Here is a 16,539-nt window from a genome sequence, read left to right as displayed (position 1 = left end):
ACAGACAAGAATAGTGGTTTGTTTAAAAGGCAATAATCTGTGAGTATGACTGGTGAACTGAAAAGAAAAAAGAATAATTGTTTTCAGAAGAAAATAAAAAATGGCAAATATAAGAAAAGAGGTGGCTTTAGAGTGAGATGTTGATTCCCCCTGTGATCAGCTGGTATGTATAACATTCAGGTAGAAAATATTCAATCACTGGTTTATCCAGCTGTTTGCTCATCAACATAATGTAACAGCTATTATCATCACACATGGTTTGGGAATCAATAAAGCATACATTATTGTGCACAATGCATGCTGCATCTGACCTACTTGCAGATGTACAGTATATTGGCCTTCATCTTTTTGTTGGCCATTCAGTGGCTACTCCACCTTTGCACTCATTCTCTGTCATAAGCCATGGAATTTCTGAAGCTGGAGAAAATAAAAAAAATCTTTATCCACAGTAGATCTGATCAAAAATGTTATACAGCCCTTCATATTATACAGTGTGTTCATTAGCTTCTTTTATTAACAACTTAAGCAGTATTTTCTTTTTACAAGAACTAATTGTTCCTTCTTATTAATCTTAATGATGCTATAATTGTTTAGTGTATCTGAAGCTGAAAATGAAAAGTTCTAAATATGTACCATGATACAAAAAATTGTAGGACCGGTGTTCATAACAGATATATGAAGCTGTTAAATGAAAATACTATCATATCTATCATGTGTTTCCTAATTTCATTCTTCCACAGAGAATAGGTTAACAGGTAATACAGGCCTTTGAATATGACTACTAATGTTACTAATTGTAATGAATACAATGTACTGTGTATTTGTGATTCCCAATAGTTTTATTATAATCAAAAGCTTGATATGCCATTCTGTGATGGAAAAAAGACTTCTCTTAAACTACCATTCATCAATTTTCTAACCACTTTACCCAGTATAGGATAACAGTGCTGGAGCTGGAGCCTATCCCAGCAAACCATGTGCGCAAGGCAAGATACACCCTGGATGGGATGCCAATATATTGCAGGGCACTCACTGTCACAGACACAGGCACGCACACACTCACACCAGGTCCAAATTTCCCAGAAGCCAGTTAATCTACCAGTGTTATTCCAAAGTCCAAAGACAGAGGAAACTGGAGCACACAGAGGAAACCCAAACAAACATGGGGAGAACATACAAACTCCACACAAATAGCAATGCACAAATTGAACCTAGGCATAGACCAATCTAATCACTGCTCTACCATGTTGCCCTTTTTTATACCTTGTTTCTATTTTTTGTGTTTACCACAAAAAGGTGCTATTGTGATTTACTGTCAATAGCTTTATTGTTACACCTGATTGCAGGATCAGGCTTGTATCAATAAAAAAGTCAAGTCAATTCTTCTGAAAATAAACCCCCTCCAAAAAATTAAACAAACATTAACCATGTCCTTCCATCTGTTACTAAAAAGATGATCAAACAGGAAGGTCAAATATACATCCCTTTTCATCTTCTATTGCTCTGTGGAAACATAACCTTTTTTTATTTCTCCTATCATTGACAAAGGAGAACGGTAGTGTGTGTGAAATCCTGATTTAGCAGACACAAATCCTTTCTGGTTTCATGAAACTTGCAGAAGAGCAAATAGGAAGCTTTCTTCCATGTTTTACAAAGAACATCTGAGAAAGAGACATCTTGACAAGAAACGATGGCCTTCCACATCTCACAACCTTAATCTAGGAATTTAGTATGTGAAAAAGACCTTTGCCTAAATATGCTTTGTGAAAGTCAGCCAAAAAAATGTAGAGTGGCAGTGATATTGCTAACATAATCTTTCTGTTTTCTGTTACACAGCATTTTACCTGCTTCTCCTTTTTTCATGAAATTAGTATTATAGTAGAAATCAATAATACACCTACTGTATATATACTTACAGAACCTACAACATTTTATTCAGAAATGACAGATAATTGCCATTTGTACATTTATTTAAAAAACATGTGTTGTTCATAGTTGCTTTGAACAGCTTAGCCTCCTGTCAGCTTTAATTATTCATGTTCTTTGGAGTAAAAAATAGAGTACTGATCTGGCCTGCAGCGGGAGTAGAAAAGCATGTAGAACAAAGCCTTGAATCCATGCAGGTATATAATGTTGTTTTCATTTACACTGATGCATGGTATAGACAGTGAACATCTTCCAAGGTTCAATATGTTGCTCGAGATATTGTTTCCCCTCACGTCTTGTCAGATGTTGGATAGAGTATAAACAATAGTCTGTCTACCTCTTCAAACTCCAGCAATGCTTTGCTGCGCACACCAGATATTTACCTTTCAATTTCAGGCTCTGTTTCTCTATTGATTGCTTTCTCTGTCTGGCTGTCTGAGCCACCCAGTTCACTGCTCTCTTTCCCTCATTGCTCATAAAACAATTGGAACAATTCCTCTGCAGAGAATTCTCGCTTAGATGGCTTTTGTTATGCCTGTGACAGATTGCTTTTGTAAATGCCATATCTCACATTTGATACGCAGAAACAGAGACAAGTGATTGAAACAGAACAGCTGTGCTTGAGCATTGAAACAAAACAAGAAAACATTGATTAGACAGCCTGTACACGCACCTAACACCTCCACCTTACCTGATCGCCCCATTCATATTTAGATGGAAAACATTTACGATACAGGACCAAAAACAGTGTTCATGGTCAAGACATTGTAGTACATTTAATACCACAGAGTACAGCACACACTAGAAACAGCAATATTTAAATTAATTATAGACAAAGTGTGTTGAATTTGAGAATTATTATTATCATTATAATTATTATTTGTTTAACACATGACATTAATGACCAAAAATACTTCAACAAAAACTAAGTTTTTATTTAATAATCAGTACAACAAATGGTACTGTACTTACAAAGGGTATGAACTATTTAGCCGTACAACCATATTCTTTTAAGACCTCACTGTAATGCACAGTGTCACATATTTTTCTCTATAGCTAATATTACGGTTCTTGTCAAAGCAACAGTGCCAATAATAGCTGCTTACTATTTATTTTTCTATATGAAACTGATCATCACTGACATCACCACACTATTACTGTACATACAGAACAGTGTGCCTTCTTTTCACACACTGTTCTAAAGAAAAGTACTGTACTTTCAAAGACCTTGACTCATTTGAAATGTGTATGTTGCCCTTTTGCATTGATATTTTTTGTTTATCTATTACCTTTAAATAATGTGGGAATCTACTTATTTCATGTTGAAAGAAGGCGGTTTTACTAAGTATTAACATACAGTGTATTTACTCCAAGCAACAGTAATTACCCTACTAGTCTATTCAGCACTAATTCATAACTTTTGACTTTTTTACTTAAAATCCCTAACTCCTGCATATAATATGTAAATACATTTTATGTGGCCTTGCTTTGCTTTTAAGAATCTAGGCACAGCAAGGAAGACAAAAACCAAAAAAAAAAAGTTTCAGCAGCAGGTTGCATTCTGTCCAATCTCATTTTGAATTGCCCAACTTTCCAGGGTAAAACACAATTCAGGACAGTCAGTCCTATCACAAATGGCAGATGAAGATAAATAGTGACTATTGCTTCTGTTCTGAATTAGGCAATTGACCATGCGACAACATGGAAATGTTAGCTTCCTTCATTTGTTGGCTGTCTATAGTGATGGGGAAGACCTGAAAAAAAGCACATAGAGTTTTCAGTCAGAACATTTATATCTCACATGAGTGTCTACATGGGCCATAGTTGACAAAATAAAATAAATGGACCATGCGTGTTCCACACTAGTCAGCTCATATTCAATGTCACAATAAATCTACAAACTCTCTAAAGATGTGTGCAACACAGAATAAGGATGCTGTACAAAGTGGATTCCATTTAGGTTCTTCAGACCACAAGATGGGGTGTGTACTCTAAAAGGAATGATGTTTCATTTTTGTATTTATAAAGATATTAAATATAGAACAGAGAGGGGCCAAACCCAAAACCTTGAAGAGCTGTAACTGTGTTAAATGTTACTCTTTTACTTTTTTAATATTAACCTTGAAGCTAAAATTAAAATATTGTATTTGACAGTAAATACAGGAATATATTTTGTATAGATAAACCTAAAAACATGTTTTTCCTTTTGGTTTTAATTATTAATATTGGTATTGTGAAAGATACACATTATGTGATGTAAGGCATTCATTTATTGTACTGCAGTTTTCTCAGCGTACATGACAAGATATAGTTTTCCTTTTAACGTAAATACTGAAGGCCAGGACTGTTGGTTTTAAATGATGGAAAACATTGTGAATATATAATTATTTAAGTAGAAACGTGACTTATATTGGATTTAAGTTCTTCTCTGAAAGAGTTTTATGTTATCTTGTATTACCACTTTCCATGTTCAGTTTATCCATCCATTTGCTAACTGCTTCTTAAAGTTCAGGATTGCAGGGGAGACTATCCCTGCAAGCAACATGCTCAAGACAGGATACACCCTGATGGGATGCTAGTCCACCACAAGACACATGCACACCCTCACACCTAGAGCTAATTTTCCCACAAGCCAATTAAGCTACCAACATTTTTCTGGGGGCTGTGAGAGGAGAAAGAGCAACTTTGTACACAGAATAGTTCTTCTGTTAGTAAATCAATTATGTAAATATAAACCAGCCATTAAAAAATGGTGGTGGTGCAGTGGTTAGCATTGCTGCTTTGCAGCATGGGGGACCTGGGTTCAATTCCTGGGGTGCAAATCTGCATGCAGTTTGTATGTTGTCTCTGTGTTCATGTGGAGGGCTTTCTCCATGTGCTGTTTCCTCCCACAGTCTAAAGACATAGTGATAGGTTAAATATTTTCAGTGTTCATGTTTGTCTGTGTGTCCTGTGATAGACTGGCATCCCGTCCAGGTTGTATCCTTGCCTGGTGCATGTTGTTTGCAGGGATAGGCTCTTGCTCTCCTTACATCACTGTATTTTGATAAAGTGGTTAAAATAATGGAATGATTGATTGTATCTTTCAGTGGTACCATGAATCAAGTGGGCTATTGACATAATTAACTTTAAAAGAATTTGGCAAAAAAACGAAATAAGTCCACTTCAGCCAGGAATTAGATAAGTTAAGCTTAATGAAAGTTAAAGCTTGAAAGTAAACTAAAAGACCCTGCAGTTGTACAAAAATGAGTTTAATGAGTTTGATAGTCATAATTTCAGACTAGACTAGACTAGAGAAGAAGAGAAAGAGAAAAAAGAATAATAAAAGATAGTTACCAAAATTATTTTTTTCTTTTTAGTGATAAGTATATATATTTTGGCTAAGATAAATAATGGAGCTTGATCTCAGATGAACACACTAATGTCTGTGTATACTTGTGCTCACAGAATTCAATTCCCTGATTAACAAAAAATAGCAACATTCACACATTATTCAAAGTTTATCTTTATGCTGTAGAACTGAATCAAAGTCTGTACTTATGTTACAGACATAGACAGAGAGTAGTACATCAGCCCTAAATGGTAAATGGGATTAGGCATTGGTTTTGAACTGGAAAAACTCTGCAGTCAGGACTTGCAGTGTGTGCACAACGATGGTTCCTTGGCTTCCTGATCACAGCCTGATTCTCGTTACCTGTCTCCTGCCCACAAGAGCTGTGGCTAATAATAGTTACCACTGGTGTGCAGCCATCTGTAACATCTTTGTCAGCTCAATAGAGATCAAGCAGCAGGTAGAGGCACTCAATAAAAATGAATCAGGGTCCTGGAACAGCACTTGGCATTGCTAATGACATTGGGGGCTTCACAAAAGAAGTGTTCCCATTTGACTTTAGAGCACAGTGGTACATACCCTATGCCTCAGGTTTCATGGTATCTTTCTTGAGAATCCTGTTAAATGTCTTCCATCATGTCTCTTTTTATTTCCACCTCATATACCTGAAATGAAGCATATGGTATACATATTAATGAGGTAAAAAGACCCCCTATGAATTCTGTCTTTTTTCACAAAAAGAGAAAACATCAGACTGTTCTATTTAATAACATAAGAAAGATTCTAAATGAGAGGAGGCTATTTGAATTATCTTTGATCAGCCCAGAGTTTGAGCCTCAACCACTTAGTTAGGAAGGCTCTTCCAGACACCCACACTGTTTTGTGTAAAGAAGCATTTTCTATTCTACATCCTAAATGAATTCCCCTTTAGCTTCCTATTGGGATCCTGTGTCTTTGTTTTAATACTAAGTGTAAAAGAAGGCCCTGGGTTGACCTTAACTGCACATTGTATTGTTTCATGTACGTAGTCATATTTGTATCAAATCTCTTTTCTGTTTTATTCTTCCTTGACTGAAGAGATGTATCTTACCTAAATTGTCCATTTACTGTATAAGACTCCCCTAAAAGAATGAATCATTCTTGTTACTCTTTGAACATCTTCTAAGGTTATAATATACTTTTTGAAACAAAAGAGGGAGATGTAGTTTTCTACATCAAAAAGAGAATCCAAACTAAGGAACTGAACCCAGAGAAATCACGGGTCTATCTACAGTATATGGGTCAGACTTAGAATCTAATATTCTAAAGCTATAGTAGTAGAGGATAGATCATCAAAACTTTTGGCAAGTGTCCATTCACCCCGGGCCCATCTCCCTTTCCCTATGCCTGAAGAACATATTTCTTGGACACTCCGACTTCAAAATCATTTTATTTAATTCACTTTAAAGGTATCAATATTTTAGTGCCAAACATCTCAGATGTCTTTATTATACATTGTGATTCATATATGCTACCTTCTTTTGATTTTTCTCCACAAATAATAGTAAAGCAGGTTTCCAACTTTCACTATGTTTTAAATTAATATGCTGTACCATAAAATCTATTTATTTCAGTTTTCAGTTCGAAGGATGACTGAAATACTGTATGGGTTCAAATTAGCATGTCACTTTAGTGACTACAAGAGGAGGGGATCCATGGGAAGTTGGGAGTAGCAGAAACAACAAATACTACTAGTTGAATTGAAGCTCCTTCATTCGGTGTGCAGCCTCGGCATTTGAAGTCAGGTCCTCATCCTCAGGCCAATTTGTGTGAAGAAAACAGAAATCAAAAATATCCAAACAAAAAATGAAAAGCATCACCTTCTGCAGACCTTGAGATGAGCAACTGTTTGAATACATTTTGAAGCCTACTGCTTAACACAATTGGTTACCAACGCTCATACCAGTGGTAAAATATTACCACTGTACTGTATGTGTCTCTGGAACAGATATTACAAATAATACGGTATGAGATTTATTTCTGTTGTCCTGAGAGCGTTCTCTACTGCTGCACTCCAGAGTGTGCGCTGGAGTGTTTCCATACCATGCACATGAGTGTTTTCCGCAGTCTCTCCCCTACACAACAATTTTGTTTTTAGAGTACAAAGCACTTCATACATTTTTTAAGCATTGTTTGAAACCACTTTCTGACACCTGAGATGCTGGAGGTGAAATTCAAACCTGCAAGGCACTTAGCCCCTTTATTTTTCCTCTTCACTAGGTTTCCCCAAACTAGTTTTTGCACCATGTTTGAAACTCCTCTCTGCAAGGCATTCTGTCCCCTTTATTTTTATCTCTTATACTAGGTTTCCCTAGTCAGTGGGCCCTCACCAGGCCCCTCATGCTGCCATAGTTCCCTGATTCCTTAGGACTAAAACAGACTCACTTTAACTCACACTAAAACATGTCAGGGTCCATCTCCCACCATGGAAACTTTCAAAAGAGGACTCCTCCCTAAACGCATTCACACCAATCAACACGACACCTGGAAGGGACATGGATCTGGAGAGATGGATCTGGAGAGATGGATCTGGAGAGATGGATCTGGAGAGATGGATCTGAATGGCCCTAGAACAGGGGGTATGACACAAAATAATGTTAAATATAATTATACACAAGCAGCGTTGTGGCACTGTGGTTAGCATTGCTGTCTCTGGCCCTGGGTGGATGGTGTGGGGGGCGGGGCCCTGGATTAAGGAAGACACGTTGCCATGGAAACCACACCTGACATGAATAAGTGAATGAATGGCAGATGTAGAAGTGGTTTAAAGGGGGAAAGATCCAGCAGGACCTCAATCTTGCTGTGGCTGGAGTGGTGAGAGAACAAATGTGGAGGCTCTGCTGTGAGAGAGCCGGGCTGAAGCATGACAGTAGCGGGTGAGACGCTACTAGTCGGGCGATGTTAGAAAGGCGTGCCGCCATGTACAGTATGAGTGAGCAAAGACTTGATTAGCTGCTGTAGTAACCCTGTGAGGGGGTGGAGAAGAACAACAATTCCGGAGGGGATTGTGAGAGGAATAGCCTGCGAGGAAAAAAGTAAAAACGGCAGTCTGGGAGGAGACTGACAGAAGAAATGGAGCTTTATGAGATCATCGAAAGATTTAAAGGGACAGCATCCCGCTAGGGTGTGGGAGCAGGGCTGTTGTGTCCGCTGTGTGAGTGAGTTGTGATTTGATTAGTGAGTTAGTGTGGGTGGACCAGAGTGGGTTGTGATAGAGGGACCCTCCTCCTGGCAATCAGGGAAGCGAGTGTGGTCTATCTAGCTGCACCCTCTGGGAGATAGTGCAGTGGTGGCTGGGCACAGTGAGGTGCGCTGACAGCTACATAGATGTAACACAATAGTGGCTGGGCACAATGTGATGTGCGCTGGCAGTGGTGAGTTCATAACCTAAGGGCGTGATAGTGAGGCGCCAGAAAGGCTGTGAGTGTGTGTTGGGTCCCTCGATGATATAGGTAGTGTGTGTTTGTGTAACCCAACCTGCTGGTGTTGGGAAGAGGATGTCAGGGCTGGAGGCAGACCTGGGAGTCTGAGGCACTGGTTGTGTGTGAAACAGTAACCTAATGGATCTGTGTTGGGTCTGGGAGCAGAAGGTTCCTAGCAGTGAGGACAACAGGATTAACTTGGTGAACTTGAGACTCCGAAGGTAAAGGGCCCAGAAGTAACAGAATGTGGAGTCATGTGTCCTATTACCCTGATGAGGGGGTCAGTGTGATCACCACTCTCGAAGGAGAGTGCGTGTAAGATAAAGAAAAGAGTATAAAGGAAGAGAGTATAAAGGGGTGTGACAGGGAGAATGAGAGCCTGTCCACACCCAATGCAGTGTCAACTACCCCATGGCACCACAATGGATAATTCAATAATTTTTATTTAAAGTTTCTTCAACTTTCCCTATAGAGAATGAGAAAAAAATGTCAGCAGCTGGAATCGAATTAGATATGATAAATACAGTAAGTACATATGGTTAATTACTGCTTTCTTATTCCACTGAGGCACCAACAAGAAGAAATGCTTTTAGTGATCTCATGTTTTTAAACAGGCAATACAGAGAGTTAGGCAAACAGAGGTGAAAGAACCATTTGTAAACCGATTACAAAACAGAACTGTCAACTTTGAAAATAAACTTTGAAACTGTATGGTTTTAGTCTGAACCAAAAGATTCCAATTTCAGGAAAACAGACTTTGATGGAATGAGATGCACCTTAAGAGAAGTAATGACAAAACTAAACCAAGTAATAGTTACAGACTATTAAGCTCAACCTGTATTACAGACAAGGTTATGGGAACAATTATTAGAATGAAAGAAGAGGATCACTTATATGGAAATAGGTTCCTAGGGGATTGTCAGCATGATAGGTGTTGCTTAAGTAACTTGTTAGAGTTTCAACAAGTGCAAACATTAATGGAGATTGGAGCAATTAGTGTAAGGTAGATGTAGAAATACAGGTAGTATATACTGTAGATAGTAATGTATCATGCAGATGCTCAAGGTTGCACACAGAACTACTGATCTTCCTAATTTTATATATGCTGATACAAGAAAATGGTACTGTATATAGCAGGTTCCTATACAGCTAGTCAACTTTTTAGAATACACCAAAACAGAGGGATGAGCAAACATTATAGAAATAGCAAACAAAATTTAAAATGTATTTATTAAATTTAGATCAAATTCAAGACATGGGTAAATAGCTGGCTGATAATGTTTACTGTAGACAAGTGCAGAGTATCAGATGCAGGTAGCAAAAACAAACTACAATACAAAAAGGTAAATGCTGAGCTTGAAAAGGCTAATTATTAAAAAAAAGTACAAGGTGTTGTGGTGTCGCCGGGGGAAAATAGGCGTAAAAGAGTTTTAACTCACACCACACTGTTCTTCTGTGCTCTTCGTCCGTGTGTCTCCCCAAATCCGTTCCGCAATCCGTTGTCAGTATCCTTAAACAATCCAAGTTCCCAAATCCATATGTCCACACTCCTCTACGTCGTATCCAAGCCGTAATCCGTAATCCTAGTCAAAATCCGTATCCAATAGTCCGTTATTCTTAATTCCCTTCTAACACACTCCTAATATCTCTCTTTCCTCCAAAACGCTTTCACCTTATCGGCTTCCGCGCCAGCTCATCGCTTCTGGGGCATTTATATCCTGTTTCCTGATGTAGTTCAGCTGTGTCTCCTTGTTTCGCTGCATAGGCTTTTTCCAATAGCGGGTCAGCTGGTTATCCTGGGTGGCCATCTTGCCCAGGTCTATATCGAGTATTTTCAGTGTTTCGTTCCGGAAATACCGGTTATAGATGACCCTTCCCCGGGTCCTCTTACAGTGTTTATGCTAACACTGAATCTTCCAGACTACAGTATGTAAGGAAGTTAAAAAAGCCAAACGATATGTTTGGATATATAGTTAAAAGTGTAGAATTTAATTGCAGGTAAGTCAAATCTGTACAATGTACTATAAGGTTTTATAGAGAGTATTAGGTGCAATTGTGATTACCATGTCATACGACAAGTAATGCTGCTCTGGAATGCTCTTGGAGAAGAGCAACCAGATCCATTTCACTCAACAACCCATGCTGACAGTCTAAAGAAACTTTTTAATCATGACAAATTAAAATCATTAAAGGCACTGACATGAGTTAACTTCTTCAGAATAATCAGTGAAACACAAACCAGGGGATGTCAGGAATCCTCAAGGAAAAGGTATACAGATCCTGTGCAGATGCAGGAGTAGGTACATGTACTGTAGGTGACGAAGCAGCCGAACAATCCGGTATGTAAGGTGAGTCCATGATCAAAAGGAGAAAGGTGGTTCAAAATCCAAGAAGTACAAATAGTGGCAAACAATCCAAAATGAGAGGCGAGGTCCAAAGCTGAAAGGCAAAAGGGAAGTCTAGAATCCAAAAGAATGTGAGGTACAGAATAAGCGCCAGGTAGAGCTCTCAAGGAGTAGACTCAATACTGAGCAGCGGGAAGTGGGTTACAATGGTTTAAATAGTGCTGCTGGCCGCACAGTAGAGTGTGTGCTGATGGATTAACATGTGCGGTGGCGCTTGTTATTATTAACCCACTACTGGTACTGGTTAGTTTCTTTTGTGAGATGATCTCCGCTGGCTGGTGGTCATGACCGAGGATATAAATAAAAACCACGTGGACTGGTCTTTAAAACTCAAAACAGGACACATTTCTTTGGACAAAGGGCTGAGAAAGCGTGGACCAAGCTACTGTATCTCTCAATGTTGTTGAAGCCAATACCTTGACTTCGTTCAAGAAATTTGTGAATAAGATCTTTAGATTCATGTGCTACTCATAACCAAAGGGGTTAAATAGGCTGAATGGCCTCCTCTTGTTTGTAACCTTTCTTATGTTCTTTTGTGGTTTGATAATAAAAAAAAATAAAAAATGGTTCTAATAAGGTTTTACACCCTTTGTGTAACTTGAGCATCACTTCTGGATTTAAATTATAGTCTTTTCTATGTACTCAAGCATTTACTTTGGCTTTTTTAGACATAGAATAATCTTCATACAGTAAATACCCAAATCCTTTTCATGCAGATCTTCCTGCAATTCCAAATTATCCATACATTAACTTTGATTCATGTGGCTCTTAATCTGAAAATCAGCCTTTTATGAGGAACTTTTTTCAAAAGCTTTCAAGGAATCTAAATTTATCATCCCATATATTCCTGTGCTATTTACTGCTGCTTGCTCAAAGAATTCTATCAACTTACTTTAAAAAGACCTTTTGCTAAATGCATGTTGGGAGTCTCTTAAAATGCAATTGTATAAACATGTTTTGTTCATTCTCTTGTATTCTTCTATTTTATCTCCAAGTATCATTTCCATAGCTCTGCCAGTAGCAGAAGTAAAACTGATTGGAGCAGTTCCGGCTCTCTTTAGATGAATATATATTTATCATCATCTATTATTAAGCCTTTTTTATCTTGCAAAATGTTTCCATGCACTTAAATATTTCTTTAATATTGTTGTACTGAAAAAGGTCCTTGCATTCTTGTTTTCCTCTGTTGCAATATTCTTTTCTGTCTCCCTGATGGCAAGTCTAACATCTTTTTTGTTATTGTTAGACTGTTGTTTTTTGTTACCTCTCTTATTGCTCCAAACCTGTTTTGTATCTTTTCAACTTGCAGTCTGTAGAGCTTTTTCTTCCTTAGGTTTTTCATATAAATTGTCAATTAAGCCATTTCATAGACTTGTTATAGAGATGCTTATCTATAAAATTCAGTTGTCGGTGAAAATAACATAATTTTGTACTTTTTTAGGTTAATCCATTATGTGTCTAATTGGATCTGTGTGAATTAACATGTTGGAGTGGTATATTTTAAGGTTAACCATGATAACCTTGAAATGTCTTGACAAGACAGGCTGAATCAACACAGTGGGCAACTGCAAGAGACATTGTTGAAGAGATTGCATTCTCTTGATGTGAGAAGATTTGGTTTAATTAATAAAAGACTGCACGCTATGCTACAGTGTGCTATATAGTATTATTTAATGCGTATACTATAGTATGGAGATACAGTACAAGCAGTCTTTTGGGTCATTAGGCTTGCTCCTGTTATGGGTTTCTCTTACAGTTAATTGTAGGGTTAATTAACTTCTGAGGTTGATTTTGAATGGCCTTCAGTCTTATTTTATATGGAAAATATAGTTGTAATTTTATTTTTGGGGGATTTTGGCGTGGGGTTCCAGGTATAGAGAACCTTCCTAGTTTTCATTTACAAAATACAGCAATAGAACATATAAACTGAGAGTCCTATGTTTTACAGATGTGATAATGTACAAAGACAAGTTAATCATAATGACATTGCAGATCATAAGTTTAGTCTAGTTTATTTCTATACCTATAAATGAAAAGAGGTATGTTCATGTGCATCTGCCAAAACATCCTGCTCCATTTTTAATTTCAGTCATGGTTACACAAAATTTAAGAGGAAAAGGCTGCATTATTAATATGATAATCTATGTAATGACATGACTTTCATTTTGAAAGAAGCATTAATGCCTCTTGTATGGTCGTTACAATTCCATGGGACTCAGCAGCTTCAGATCAATATTATTCTTTCATCTTATTAATAATCCATGCATTGTTAACGCAGTCAGTTTTTATGAATAATGCATGTCTGCCTTGTCAATTGTTCTCCTTTACTATAGTTATAAATTATAGAAAGAAATCAATTTTTATATGATCTACACTCATGTCTTTAAAAGCAAGGCTTTTAATTTTTTATTTTAAGATATTTTATCCCTTTTTAGCCCCACCCCATCCCTTTTCCCCTTGTGCTCATTAAAACGAGTTTAGAGAGTTTCAATATAGAGCATCAGCCAAGTATATCAAAACCAGGGTTTACAAGGGTTAACTTTGCCATTTCATGAGATCTGCACAAAATAGGCCTCCAATCTATATCTGATCTGAAATTCACTAATGATACATCTGAGGTTTATGGTTTTCCTTGAATGGAATAGATTCTAAGACATGGGTTACAGGAAAGCTTTGACCCACCTACTGTACCTATTTCATTTTAGATTAATCCTTTTACTCTGTGTGAACAAACTGGATTTTATATTTATCATTGGTTAGTATATTATGATTTAATCTCGCTTTCAATCTGTGTGCATTTTTTTTCTAAGCACACATTTACTTTTAATAAGGCTAAGTTTCTTACAGGTTCTTTTTCAAAACATTTTTACAATTGTCAGTTATAAGGTTTGTATTTTTCCGTGGCACATACTGTACACCATTATTTTCATGCCTCTTGGTGTTTTTCCAGAAATTGCAGAGGTATTTTAAACACTCCATTTAAATTTAATCCTTATCTTAATACAATCCATAAAGAAAGGTAGTGCTTTGATTATTTTAAGCATCATCCATTAAAACCATTAGGCATGTGTTAGTCGTTTATGTGTGACTGAGTAGTATTTAACTAAAAAAAATGATCTGTTATTTAACTGTGAAAATAGCACTCTATATTAAGCATCCTTAATTAGGCCATGCATTAGTCATTTACTTGTGACACATTTGGGAATAAGTGTAACATAACTAAGAAAGGTTTAACGCCATGTTTATCTGTAATTTTCAGTTAAAATTGTCTGTTTTTAAGAATTTATTTTTGTCCATCTTATTCTTCATCAGAAATTAAAACATACAGCATTTTCCATTGTTCACAGTGTAGTGTGCTCTCACGAGACACCAGTTCTGTAGGGGTTTGGGCATTTACTGGGACAATAATTAATTGTAGCAGTAAATCACGAAATTGATTCTTTTAATGGCCTTAGAATCCAACCATGCGATATAACTCAAACAACGCACACACACAGGTACTAATACACGAGGATACATTTATTAATACATAGAATATGCATGTAAACCTAACAGATCTTATCGTGAGGGTTATCGGAATACAAAAGATATATTCATTCAGTTACGAAGAGTTACATATATCAAGAGGACATACGTTCGGTATATCATTCATTTAGACCGTTTCGTAATTGAACTTGGTTACAACTTCTACATTAGATACTCAAAACAAGTACATAACTCTTAGGAATTAAATTGATATCAACTGGTTGGGATAACAATTGAATACTCGAGCTGTAATGCAGTGAAGTTGAATACTCATCCAATCTCTGGGGATTCAGATCTCCTGCAGGCACAAAGAAACAGTTGCAGGCTTGTTGCTGTCCAATCCGCGCTCTCTGGCTCCGTGCCAGGCTGTGCTGTGCGGCTTGCGACGGTGCGCTGCTGATGCTCTCTGAAGACCGGCTAGTTAGTTTTGGCTGAAACTAGCACAGTTGTGCACAGGAGAAAAGATGACTGTGGGTCCCAGCAGGTCAGGAAGAAGACCGGTTCATTCCTGATGAAGCGCTAGTTCTGAATACTGATTCAGCTGTCCACAGTTCCGACCTGTTCACGAGGCTTGCTGCTGATGCTAACCTCAGGTGGATCTTTTGGTTACTCTCTGGCAACCTCCGCTCTAGACTCTTAGAACAGAGGAAAGTTCTGGCACTCGGACACACTGGCCGTTCCGTGGTTGTCCGGGCTGAGTCTCAGGATGGTCAGGAGGCGCGCTGCGAGAATGTCCTGCCCTTGGGAGCCTTTCTTCTCCTGGGCCGTCCTGCCCTGGAATTGTCTCGCACCCCTGGAATTCTCCTCCGAATTCCTCCGTGTTGCCTGTTTTTACCTGGAGGAACTTCAGCTCGTTCACTGGTTGAAAGTTTCATGGGCATCAGAGACCCACGTGGGTTACTCGGCCCTACCAGTCCCTGATTGGTTGATCAAGGTGAGATATGAGTCACTTACTCCTGACACTTAGGAATGCAGTCCAGATGTCCATCTGGCACTCCCTAGACAGATAGGCGCCAATGGATGACCATTGATCATGATAGCCAGGCTTAGCTAAGTGCATCCCCCTTTGGGAGCTGTCCCTTATTAAAAGAAAACATCTTTAAATCAGCCTGCATGGATAGCTTCTCTGTGGCTTATTAACAAGCATTGCCGTTACAACAGATTTAAATTAAATGTCCATTGAAACATGCAAGTGCACACTTGACCCAATCACAATCCAGAAACAAGAAAGCACTTAAAAACTGGAAAGAAGACAACAAATCTATGTACTTTTCCTCTTAAGGTGCAGCAGTATGATACTTTGGATGAATAAATACCACCTGTGCATCTTTTTGTTAATAAAAAAAACCTTATTTGGAAGAAATGTTCAAACAAGCTATCAGGCAGTTTGTCCTAGAGAACTGTAATGAATATGCTATTTGCCACACACAAGTGATCGATGAAAATACCGCTTCAAAGACATGATTAAAACAGTTTAAAAAGTGTAGTCTCACCCACACTAATTTAATTGATTATTGATTGATTAAAAGATGTCTGTGCTCACATGGATTTTATTTATAGGGTGTTTGCTTTGGTTTTAAAACCATGTCTCACAGTGCTAGTGGAGATTGGGAAGTACTGTAGCTGGTTTGGATGTGTGTAGCTTGAAGCTGTTGTAGCTGTCATTAGAGTTAAGATTTTAGTAATTTTAAATGGTTGTTAATGTTAATGGTAGTCACCCCCTCAGAAGCTGTCATTTTTCTATTATTTAATAACAGTTCCATGAGAGTCCATAGGAGTTATGAAGCTTTTAGTTTATAAAGTTGCGTTCAAACCATAAATAAATAAACCCAGGAAACCTTCTGGGCTTGCAGAATCAGCCATTTTCTTTGGGTTTTATGTGAGGTGGCCC

General features: G+C 37.8%; 1 long non-coding RNA gene across 1 annotated transcript; it reads right to left on the bottom strand.

Annotated features, from left to right (window-relative positions):
- Window positions 1-2,907: 2,907 nt before the first annotated feature.
- On the bottom strand, window positions 2,908-10,378 carry LOC148839346 (uncharacterized). Its single transcript, XR_016088619.1, has 3 exons — window positions 10,158-10,378; window positions 5,837-5,922; window positions 2,908-3,680 (listed from the first exon to the last, which is right to left on the bottom strand). It is a non-coding gene; the product is annotated as an uncharacterized LOC148839346 (long non-coding RNA).
- Window positions 10,379-16,539: the final 6,161 nt, after the last annotated feature.

Source organism: Atractosteus spatula, chromosome 2 (genome assembly GCF_055471065.1).
Source record: "Atractosteus spatula isolate fAtrSpa1 chromosome 2, fAtrSpa1.hap1, whole genome shotgun sequence".
NCBI lineage: Eukaryota > Metazoa > Chordata > Actinopteri > Semionotiformes > Lepisosteidae > Atractosteus > Atractosteus spatula.
The sequence above is the reverse complement of the archived record's forward strand: the minus strand, read 5'-3'. Positions and strand labels throughout refer to the sequence as shown.